This window comes from Chiloscyllium plagiosum, unplaced genomic scaffold, assembly GCF_037043375.1.
Source record: "Chiloscyllium plagiosum isolate Xiang-an unplaced genomic scaffold, Cpla_swu_hap1 HiC_scaffold_36, whole genome shotgun sequence".
NCBI lineage: Eukaryota > Metazoa > Chordata > Chondrichthyes > Orectolobiformes > Hemiscylliidae > Chiloscyllium > Chiloscyllium plagiosum.
The window spans coordinates 18,444,213-18,456,762 of NW_028270174.1; positions in this window are offsets into that span (position 1 = coordinate 18,444,213).

Sequence of the window (12,550 nt, forward strand, 5' to 3'; positions counted from 1 at the left end):
CTCTTTAATCTTTGTACTAAACCAGTCTGACCAGAGCCCGGCCTGGTTTATTACCCCTCTGAAAAAAATCAAGAACAGAGTATCCTTGAGCCAAGGAACAGCTTTTAGTAAAAAAGGGACTAGCTTTGTGACACTTTGGAGAGCTGATGCAGATAAGGTGAGTCAAATGGTCTTTTTCTGTGCCTTAACAATTTTGTACTCCTAAGAATTTGTAATTCATGCAAAAACAGTATTGACTGGGAAGAATACAGTGTATGTCCCTGTTTTAAAGGTACTCATCTCCAACTTTCTCCAGGGGTACATGACCTGACTGTCTCCATCTTCAAAACCGCTGCCTGCCTGGCTGAGCACCTACTGTTGTGATTTCATCGTTTGACTAGATTTCTTTGGTTTCGAGTGGGTCTGTGCATGATTTGTGTGTGTAAGTAAAAGGAACATAGTTTAATGACACCTTGCACAGGCCAGTATGATGTGGTCTCTTGTGTTTATGCATCTATTTGCAATGGGAGCAAGGGAAATTCTGTGTGGGGAGTGGTTACTTTGAACATTTCCCTGGAATTTTTGCAGTACTCCTTGAGGTTTTCTCTAAATGGTTTTTCCATATTCTGACATTTAGGTTGGTATTAGCTGCATCAGTGATTTCATTATAATTTGCTGTGCCACTACATATTTGAGATCCTTTGACTGATGACTTTCCACATTTACAAGACTTCTCATTCATTTTGGGAGGAAAACAAGTTAATGATTTTATTTCAACACAAGTTTACCCGTGACTGTAATCTTTGCAAAGTTCTGAAGTGCTGTAGTGAGGCGCATTGCACAGAGCATCAGGGTAATCACAATGAGGGGCATTACACCAAAATCAAGGAGGAATCTTTAACCTTTAGTTCAACGAGCTTTGTTAACAGTTGTCGGTCAGAGATCCTAAAATGCACTGCTGAATCAGGGAAACCAGAAAAACCACTGTCAAGAATGAAAAGTAATGCAAATACCACAGTCTAATGATATTACTCTTAAAAATAATGGAAGCTCTAAGAGTAAGGCTAGATATAAATAGAAAGGTGCAGTGTCCACACCCCTCCCTACCCCTGGCCCATGTACACTCCTCCACCTCCCCGAACCCAGCAATCTACAGCTAGGAGCAGTATTTATTGCTATCAGGCGAGGCATATTCCGTAAGCTGTAAGGGCAGCAATAGGCCATTCAGCCCATCAAGTTTTCTCTGGCATTTAATGTGATCATGGCTGATCTGATCATCTTCAACTCAACTTTCATGTTATCTCCCCTTAACCCTTGATTCCCTTACAGATAAAAAAATCTGTCTGTTTCAGCCTTGAATATATTTAATGACCCAGCCTCGACAGCCCTCTGCAGTAAAGAATTCCACAGATTCACCACCGTCTGAGAGAGGAAATTCCTACTCATCTCTGTCTTAAATGTGCAACTGCTCATTCTAAGATAATGCCGTTTGGTGCTAGACTCTCCCACAAGGGGAAATCTACCCCAAAAACTCCACAAAGAACCTTATAGGTTTCAATAAGGTCACCTCTCATTTTTCCAAATTCCACCGAGAACAGGATTAATCTATTCAATCTTTCCTCATAAGACAGTCCCTCCATATCTGGTGCCAGCCTAGTGACCTTTCTGTGCTCTGCCTCCAATGCCAGTCTATCTTTCCTTAGACAAGGGGCCTAAAGGTATTCACGGTACTGCCGCTGTAGTCTGACTAGTACCTTGTTTAGTTCTGGCATAACCTCCCTTCTTCTATATTCCATTCCCTTTTAAATAAAAGTCAACCTTCTGTTCACCTTCCACTGAATTTAGATGCCAGCATTTAGTGATTCGTTGACAATCCACTCCAAACTTGGGCAGAGGTCCCACCAAACATTGACTGCTTCGTCGTCCTACCAGCCCCTGCTGGGAACTGTGGTACGTGCGGTGCCACTACCCTGAGCAGTCCAGGTAAGTCCTGGGCTTGGCGATCTCAGTAAGGTGGGGTGAGGCAGGTTTAAGAGGCCTGAGGGATAGTTAAAGATAGCGGGTGGATGACGTCTAGGGCTGAATGCTGCCAGTAGTTCCAGGGGCCCACAGCATCTTGCCATCCAGCAGCCTGTCTAGCTAAAGCTGTCACACTTTGCATATTCCGTGTCTTTTTTTCACCCTCCCCCATTAAAGCCTGCTTAGGAATGTGATATTAGAATGACATGTTGAGTCCTTGCAGCTCCGATGAAAGGCTATGAACCTGAAATGTTCACTCTGTTTCTCTCTCCTTGGGCATCTCTGGCATTTTCAGTATTTATAATGTTTATTTTGGTTGTAATATTACAACTTAGTTTTTGTTTCAATGCTACACCAACTCCTGGCATTCAACATTCTGTCATTTTTTGTGTTTAACCACATTATACATTTAAAATGGGGACAGACAATCCATGGCTATTGAGGGTAAACTTAAACCAAAACTTTTAAAGTCCGGTTTGAAAGCATCGATCGCTCAGGATTGGAAACCCTAGAATAGAGTCTCCATGCGTGCTCAATTGCTCATGTGAGGCCAGTCACTTGTGTGTGTGTTCTGAGCGGCTTGATTGAAGACCTGCCCCCTGCTGTTTGCACAGGGACCTGCAAACTGCACAGCCTGGGAAACAGTGTTACAGTGACACAGGGACACCTCAGAAACTGAGCTGTTTTGAAATGGTCACTGTCCAGCTGCTTTGATCCATACTTACCTCGCCACTAGGATACTGGACTATATCACTGCTACTTACATTTTTACAGTGTTATGAAGAGGACTCATAAAAAGTAGAAACCCTTATCACTAATCGCTCCCAGCTGTGTCTATATCTGAAGCTATCTCTAGCTCCTCATTGACCTCGCAGACACTGGATGTGCATGAGTCGCATACTAATTATTGTTGATGGTTTTACAGGGATACTTTGTAAAACAGAAATTGCATATAACTTAGTGGCAAATGTAGCTGCCAACAAAAAGTAATTGCTAATTGAATTTTGATAGTGTAAGTGATTCTTCTCTCATGTTATTGTAGTGTGTGGTGCATGTGAAACTGTTTTTCGAGCCTGTCATAAAATCCCTGATGTTTTCCGTATGTGCGGAGGCTTCAATTACTGCTGCTTGGATTTTAGGAATGCCATTGTTTGCTCTTTGTTCAGTCTCAGATTGTAAGGAATTTCTATTATTCAGAATATCTGGTGTAAAGAGAATAGAATGCAAAAAGCAGATGTTGGTTTAGACATGTTCTGTGTTATCACAAACACTTAAAGGGTGTTCAGGTCGAGAATACAATAGATAGTTCGTAGGAAGATTTACAGCAACAGTATAACACAAAATGCATTCAGCTGACCAAATTGGAGCTGTGTCCCCATTTCTGACCGTAGAATGGTAACAACTGATTGAGCACCGCTTCCTAGACACAGTGTTGGTGCCAGGAATCTCAAAACGTTTCGGGATCCTGGCAGCCAACATGACTGATTGCCACTTACATCAATTGCCATGCAGTCTGCTAAGATTTGCGTGGGAATGTAAAGGGAGGTACGGTTTGTCATGCACACCTAGCTGCCTCGAGTTGGAGGGTTATTACAAGTGCTGATTGTGAAACATTTGCGGCGAGAGATTGATCAAAATCCAATCCACTAGAATGACTGAAGAAAGCTGGTTTGTAATGATAACTCAGTCTTGATATAAAGTTATTTGGATGACCGTTAGCATGCAGCAAGGTAATATTGAAGCAGTGACTAGTGCTATTTCAAAAACATTCCACAGTTTAATTATTTTTTTCTCTAAAAAGTCCCAAAGCACCCAAACTTGCATAATTTTTCACTGAAGAAGACACATAGTTCAGTAAAACAAGCAAGAAACAGGCAGGGTCATTGGGGCCGTTGTATGTAACTTGCAGTTGAAACTGTACACCACAAAAAAGTTTGGACCTGTCCTTTGAGTGTTCAGCTTAACTGTGATGCTTAATTTAAGTGGAGCTGTCTTTTTTTTTGGCAAATTAGTGTTATTCAGAAGAACGTGGAAATCCATTAGAATTAGATGAGTTAGGCATAATTGATTCTTACAGCAGATGCTGGAAATCTACATCACAAGCAGATGACATGCCTTCCAGCATATATGAAGAGAGCAAGCAGGTCATCATTTCAGATACAGGCCAAAGAATGTAGGTGGAAAATAAGGGGCGGATAGGTATACTAATCATAGTGTGGAAACAGGCCCTTCAGCTCAAGTCCACCATGACCCTCCGAAGAATAACCCACCTAGACCCATTCCCCTACCCTATTATGCTATATTTATCCCTGACTAATGCACGTAACCTACACATCCCTGAACACTATGGAAATTTGTAGCATGGCAAATTCACCTAACATATACTGTATGTCTTTGGACTGTGGGAGGAAACCAGAGCACCCAGTGGAAACCCACGCAAACACAGGGAGAATGTGCAAAACCTACACAGACAGTGGCCCAAAGCTGGAATTGAACCTGGTTCCCTGGCTCTGTGAGGTAGCAGTGCTAACCACTGAGCCAACATGCTGCCCCATTGCAATCAGGAAAAGGGCAATTTCAGACAGACACACAGCACAGTTAGGTCATTGATATAAAAGTCATTTCAGTCAAGTAATGAATGGACATATTAAGATATTAAACCAAGGCTATGTATATTTGATGGGGGGGGGGGTGACATTTGGAAATGTGCAAAAATGAAAAAAATGTAAAAGCTGGGGGGTTAGCTGTGGAATTAAAATGAGTTGAAAAGTGCGGATGCAACTAGTATCTCAAGTTACTGAAATCAGTGTTCACACCAGATGGTTACAGGGTGCCTCTATGAAAGATGAGATATTGTCCTTGAGGTTGAGTTGAGCTCTGTTAGAATGGTGTGTGAGGCCAGCTCCAGGTCATAGTGGCAATGGACGAGACAGTTAAAAGTGGTGAGCTACATGTAGCTCAAGGTCATATTAATAATTCATAAAAATTCTCATTGATCTCTGTTCCTGTAAAATGACACGGCTGTTGAAAGGCAGTGTCTTCACAAGTATATGCCGAGAGTCAATGTTTCTTGGAAAACGTCATTGATTTCCATTGGAATTAGTTCAGTAAAAACACATTTGAATTGAAAAACAATGGTTTTGTTTGAACCCAGTTCCAGCGTAAGCACATACCATTCCGTCTTTAATGAGCATCAGCTGCTTTAAGACAAGATAGCTGTAAGCTGATGGGCAGAATGGCCTAATTCTAGGTTGTAACGTTGGGTAGCTTTCATCATAATGTAATTCTGAAAATTGATATTCCTCACATTTTGGAGGAATGGGGTGTTAAATAAGGAAGGAATCTGAATCTCATTAGGCTCATTTAATTTAAATGCGAGATCTCAGCCTTCCTACAAAGATTCCAGATGGAAAAAATGGATACGTTGCACTTTGGCTTAGTGGGCTCGTTATTTTCATCACCTAGAACTTACTTGCTGTCCTTTAGTGGAGGTTTGGAAAACGTACCCGTACCTAAGTACTTAGGGGGGGAAGAAAATAGCAAAGTGAAAGTTATATTTGGAAATGAGCTGGACCTGTCTGTGTCATTTGTGGGTTTTACTAGTTTTCCTTCCAAATAGCTCATCACAAACCTGTGGTTAAAAAAAAAACTTGTTGAACTGCCTTCCACCTCACCCTCAATACTTTCCCTTCCATGAGATTGGCACTTGACTTGCTTTTACCCATTGAACATGGAAAAGGCACTGAAATAAAGGAGATGTGTAAAGCAAGACTTCAAGACAATACTGCAAGGTAAACAGGCAACAAACTGTCACAACATGCTAAATTTGCTAACTCTTTACATTATTCCCATATGATTTTAGGCATGTCTATAGCTGCATTCATTACTCTGGTTCTCTGTTGCCAGCATTACACTGTTCACTTGCCACCTTCAACTTAGAAGCTTTTGTTAGGCAAGAATTTGTAGTTTGTTATGGGTCACATATCTACCTTGGGCAGGGAATGTTATGTACAGTTTTATTTTGGATCATAATAACAGATTTCATTAGTTCTCAGATTGTTACAGCCTTTCCAGGTTCTTTCACTCTGTCCATCAACATATTTGTTGTTTCTTCCGTGCCTGGTACGTCAGAGAAGGAATGTTGGTGGGATAACTGACCTGCCCATTGTTTTATCCAGGTAAAAACAATGACTGCAGATGCTGGAAACCAGATTCTGGATTAGTGGTGCTGGAAGAGCACAGCAGTTCGGGCAGCATCCGAGGAGCAGTAAAATCGACGTTTCGGGCAAAAGCCCTTCATCAGAAATATTGCCTGAAACATCGATTTTACCGCTCCTCGGATGCTGCCTGAACTGCTGTGCTCTTCCAGCACCACTAATCCAGAACATTGTTTTATCCAACCTGTCTCTCCCACTTGTATTTGTGAGATGTTAGACCATAAGAAATAGGAACAGGAGAAGGATATTCAGCCCTTCGAGCCCACTCCACCATTCAATAGGATCATTGCTGATCCAACATGCCTAACCTCCATTTACCTGCGCTTTCACATTAACCCTCAATTCCCCAGTTGGTCAAGAATCTATCTCAGCCTTAAATATACACAGGAACTCTCCCCAAACAGCTCTCTGTGGTGAGGACTTCCAAAGACTTTCAACCCTTTGAGAGAAGATATTCCTCCTCATCTCAGTTTTAAAATGGTGCCCTTTTATTCTGAGGCTATGTCCTCTGGTCTTAGACACTCCCATGAGAGGAAACATCCCTCAGCTATTACCCCGTCAAGTCCCTTAATAATTCTATATGTTTCAATGAGATCACCTCTCATTCTTCTCCAGTGTTACAGTAGATTGAGATCGCAATGACATTACATGGATTGCTGCACAGTTAGTGAAGGACTAGAGTGATGCTAACAAAAAAGAGAAATAAGTGCTAGACTAAGTCATATCCCAAGAATTTAATCAAATTTAGGTTAAGACTGTATTCGGTCGGGTATAGAAGAATGAAGGGGGAGTCTCACAGAAACCAATAAAATTTGACAGACTAGACAAGGAAAATGCTGGAAGGATATTCCCGATGACCGGGGAGTCCAGAATAATGGGCATGGTGGTAATGTCACTGGATTAGTATTCCAGAGGCCCAGACTAAAGCTTTGGGGAGCTGGGGTTCAAATCCCAGCATGGGGGCAGCTGGTGGAATTTAAACTAAAATAATAAATCTAGAAATGAGTTGTCTTAAAAAAGGTCCCATCTGGTTCAATAACGCCCTTTTGGGAAGAAAACCTGCCATCTTTAATAGGTTTGGCCTAAACATGACTTCAGACTGACAATAATGTGATTGACTCTTCACTGCCCTTTGAAATGGCTTATCAAGCCATTCAAGCAATTAGAGATGGGCAACAAATACTGGCCCAGCTAGGGACGCCCGCAACGCAGATAAAAGGAAAAGAAGTCTTCCATTGGGAGACTCAGTTTGCAAAATATGGTCTGACATTAATGGCAGGGATGGGAGGATGAAACGAATGTATCTGATGTACAGACTCTTCAATCAATGTTGGTCATGTTTCCACTGAGAGCCCTCATTGCAGAGGTACACCATGTCCCGTGGGTCACACTTTATTCTTTGTTACAGATCCAGGCTTGTCAGATCCTGAGATTGCGTTTCCGTGGGTTCAGTCCGCAGTCAGGTTGGAGTCTGGCCCAAATGTATCAGTTTGTTTGTGTCAGTCAGTCACACACTGCAGAAGAGAGCTATTTCCCTTTGGTGAGTCAGCACAGCTGAGGCTAGCCACAAATAAGGAAGATTAGGCAGTTGATGAAGAGCAAACAGATGCACAATATGGTGTCGTGCGGGAAAAATGCATTGCCTGAGCTGGATTAATGACTTCATTACTCATTCAATTATGGGATAAGTTTGAGAGAGAATACTCCTGGTGTGAAGCCACACTTAATGGCGGAGACAGATGGGCAGTTCAACATTGAAATTTATGATCCCTGATTTGTAGCTTTCCTAATTTCTCAGTTCTTAATGACAATATCCTTAAAATTTGAAGGCCACAAATAAGGTGATCCCTTACCCTCAATTATCCAGACTGTCCTCCCATCCAGCAAGACTCTACACTAAGCACATTAACTTATAAATTGTATCCTTATATTCTTGCATGAACCACCAAAATACAAGTAGATGTGGTTGCAGTTTATTGTAGCATTATAGCCCTTCCTATATTCATGTAGTAATTTCAGTTGTCCGTTGCAACTTACATTTCCTATCATGCCAGAACCTTTTCCATGAGGTGGCACAGTGGTTGGCATGTCTGCCTCACAGTGCCAGGAACCCAAATTTGATTCTAATCTCAGGCAACTGTCAGTGTGGAGTTTGCACATTCTCCCTGTATCTGAGTGGGTTTGCTCCCACATTCAAAGATGTACGGGTTAGGTGGATCGGCCACGGTAAGTTGTACCATAGTGTCCGAGGATTGACAGGTTATGTGGATTAGCCATGGGAAAGTGTGGGTTAATGGGGAGAGAGAGCTGGGTTTGGTGGGGAGGGGGGAGATGTGAAAGCTTGATGGGCTGAATGGCCTCTTTCCACGTTGTAGGGAATCCAAGATTTTCCTGTTTTGGTGAAGCCTTTCACATTTTATGCATTGCGGCTCACAAACACTCATTCCCAACCAGGGCATCAGTTTTTTTTTAACTTTCAAAAATATACGTTGTTCATAAAAAAATCTTTATATATGCATAGTCACAAAGTGAAGTACAGTAACATATCAAGGAAACAAAAAAAAAATTGACTCTATCCATCAAACAATGAAGAAGACAAGATTGTATTGGTGCCTATTTGAGGACTGGGAGGGTTCGATAACTGAACATATCCTGCAAGATTTGTGAAGGTTTGTAGCTCAGGTTGAGGTTTAGAGTGTAGGTTTGCTCGCTGAGCTGTAGGTTTGGTATCCAGACGTTTCATTACCTGGCTAGGTAACACCATCAGTGGCGACCTCCAAGTGAAACGAAGCTGTTGTCTCCTGTTTTCTATTTATATGTTTGTCCTGGATGGGGTTCCTGGGGTTTGTGGTGATGTCATTTCCTGTTCATTTTCTGAGGGGTTAATAGATGGTATCTAGATCTATGTGTTTGTTTATGGTGTTGTGGTTGGAGTGCCAGGCCTCTGGGAATTCTCTGGCATGTCTTTGCTTAGCCTGTCCCAGTGAGCAAACCTACACCCTGAACATATCCTCTTTAAGATCAGCAGAAATACTTAGATGGTGGCTTTTCCCCACTGCATCTTGACGACAGTGGCCCAAAGCTTTAGTGTTTCCCTCAGCACGTTGTCCTGGACCTTGGAATGTGCTGGTCTGCAACACTCGGTCAACGTCGACTCCTTGCTCTGGAAAACCAACCAGGCATTCAATAATACTCAAGGCTGTCAGTACGAAGTCCATCAGATAGAGTCTGGAGCCCTTTAAACAGCTGTTTGACTCTCCTGCTCCCTGGTCAGTCAGTTGGACTGGGATATAGACACTGAATTGGGACCAGCTCCGGGATATTTTTTGCTCCAGCCACACCAAGAGCTTGTCAGCAGCAGGTTTGGATTGGCAGTTGGGTGCAGACATCTCGGCTGCAACATGACCTGGGTCAAATTCTATCATTTGATCACTACTTCTTCCTCTTGGAGTTGAGGAGGAGTCCGGTTGGGGTAGGAGGTGTTGCGTACTGGATTGCAGGTCGCACAACGAAATCTCAGGGAAATGGAGATACAAAAAGAATGCTACTGAAAATGTTCCTGCATTTACGGGATATCCTCAGTAGACTTTAACATTTTTCATCAACAGTTCAAACACCCTAGTTCGGGGGTTTAGATTTGGCAATGCACTGTTAATACTACCAATGATAAATCCGTTGGAGTACAGGAAAATGCTTTATATGCTGCTCTCGGCCTGGCCTTATTTCACCTTCATTTGACATCTACCAAAAAACATGTGGGTTCTTCTTTTACCCATTTAATTTCCTTCAATTTCTGGCTTTAGATTTAATAGAATGAAATGTTATAGAGACACAATGTAAAAAAAAGGTCATCACACACCCTTCCAATATTAATGCCCACTTTGCATCCAACACTTACATATTACCAATTGGGAATATATTCTATTCAGCCTTGAGATCATTTGAAGCTTTTGTTTCAGTGAACCTCTGTGCTGACATACCAAGTTGTTTGAATACAAAGAAGAACAAAGAACAATACAGCATCGGAACAGGCACTCCAAGTCTGCGGCGATACATTTTGCCCTTCCATACTTTAACTGTCTTCACTTACAGGATCTATATCCCTCTATTCCCTTCGTATTTGTGGATTTGTCCAGGTGCTTCTTGAATGCTGCTATTGTGTCTGCTTCCACCACCTCCTCTGGCAGCATGTTCAGACACTCACCACCCTTTATGTGTTAAAGACTTGCCTCACACATCTCTTTGAAACTTGCCCCATAACACCTTGAGCCTGTGTCCCTAGTAATTGACCCATCCACCCTGGGAAAAACCCTCATAACATCCCACTCTGTCGATGCCATTCACAATCTTATAAACTTCTATTAGGTCACACTCAACCTCCCGTGTTCTAATGAAAATAAACCCAGTCTATCCAACTTTTCTTCATAGCTAAATTCCCCCATACCAGGCAACATCCTGGTAAACCTTTTCTGTACCCTCTCCAAAGCATCCACATCCTATTGGTAATATGGTGACCAGAATTATTTGCAATATTCCAAATGTGGCCTAACTAAAGTTCTATAAAGCTGCAGCATATCTTGGCTATCCTTATACTCAATGTCCCTTCCAATGAAGGCAAGCATACCATTGGCCATTTTTACCACCTTATCTCCCTGCACTGCCACCTTCAGTGATTTGTGGATCTGCACACCTGGATCCCTCTGCATATCAATACTCTAAAGTACTCCTATTCCATTTTCATGAAAGAGGACTGTCTTACTCTTGAACAAGACTGGGGTCAATATGAGCAGATGGGTTTACCCTCCGGCTAGTTACTTAGCTTCTTTGTTGGTCTGTAAGTGTGGCTGGAGATGATTTGTCCAGATTCTGGATCAATGGTGCTGGAAGAGCACAGCAGTTCAGGCAGCAACCGAGGAGCTTCAGCAAAATCGACGTTTTGGGCAAAAACCCTTCATCAGGAATAAAGGCAGAGAGCCTGAAGCGTGGACTGCATTGGCGCCACCTCGTTGACCTCGAGGAGGTTGAGCAATTCATCAACTTCACCAACACATTCCACCCTGACCTTAAAATTACCTGGACCATCTCTGACACCTCCCTCCCCTTCCTGGACCTCTCCATCTCCATTAGTGACGACCGACTTGACACTGACATTTTTTACAAACCCACCGACTCCCACAGCTACCTGGATTACACCTCTTCCCACCCTATCTCTTGCAAAAATGCCATCCCGTATTCCCAATTCCTCCGCCTCCGCCGTATCTGCTCCCAGGAGGACCAGTTCCACCACAGATCACACCAGATGGCCTCCTTCTTTAGAGACCGCAATTTCCCTTCCCACGTGTGTTAAAGATGCCCTCCAACGCATCTCGTCCACATCCCGCACCTCCGCCCTCAGACCCCACCCCTCCAACCGTAACAAGGACAGAACGCCCCTGGTGCTCACCTTCCACCCTACAAACCTCCGCATAAACCAAATCATCCGCCGACATTTCCGCCACCTCCAAAAAGACCCCACCACCAGGGATATATTTCCCTCCCCACCCCTTTCCGCCTTCCGCAAAGACCGTTCCCTCCGTGACTACCTGGTCAGGTCCACGCTCCCCTACGATCCACCCTCCCATCCTGGCACTTTCCCCTGCCACCGCAGGAACTGTAAAACCTGTGCCCACACCTCCTCCCTCACCTCTATCCAAGGCCCTAAAGGAGCCTTCCATATCCATCAAAAGTTTACCTGCACATCCACTAATATCATTTATTGTGTCCGTTACTCCCGTTGCGGTCTCCTCTACATCGGGGAGACTGGGTACCTCCTAGCAGAGCGCTTTAGGGAACATCTCCGAGACACCCGCACCAATCAACCAAACCGCCCCGTGGCCCAACATTTCAACTCCCCCTCCCACTCTGCCGAGGATATGGAGGTGCTGGGCCTCCTCCACTGCTGCTCCCTCACCACCAGACGCATGGAGGAAGAACGCCTCATCTTCCACCTCGGAACACTTCAACCCCAGGGCATCAATGTGGACTTCAACAGCTTCCTCATTTCCCCTTCCCCCACCTCATCCTAGTTTCAAACCTCCAGCTCAACACTGTCCCCTTGTCTTGTCTGGACTTGTCCGACCTGCCCAGCTCCTTTTCCACCTATCCACTCCACCCTCTCCTCCCTGACCTATCACCTTCATCTCCTCCCCCACTGACCTATTGTACTCTATGCTACTCTCTCCCCACCCCCACCCTCCCCTAGCTTATCTCTCCACGCTTCAGGCTCTCTGCCTTTATTCCTGATGAAGGGCTTTTGCCCAAAACGTCGATTTTGCTGAAGCTCCTCGATGCTGCCT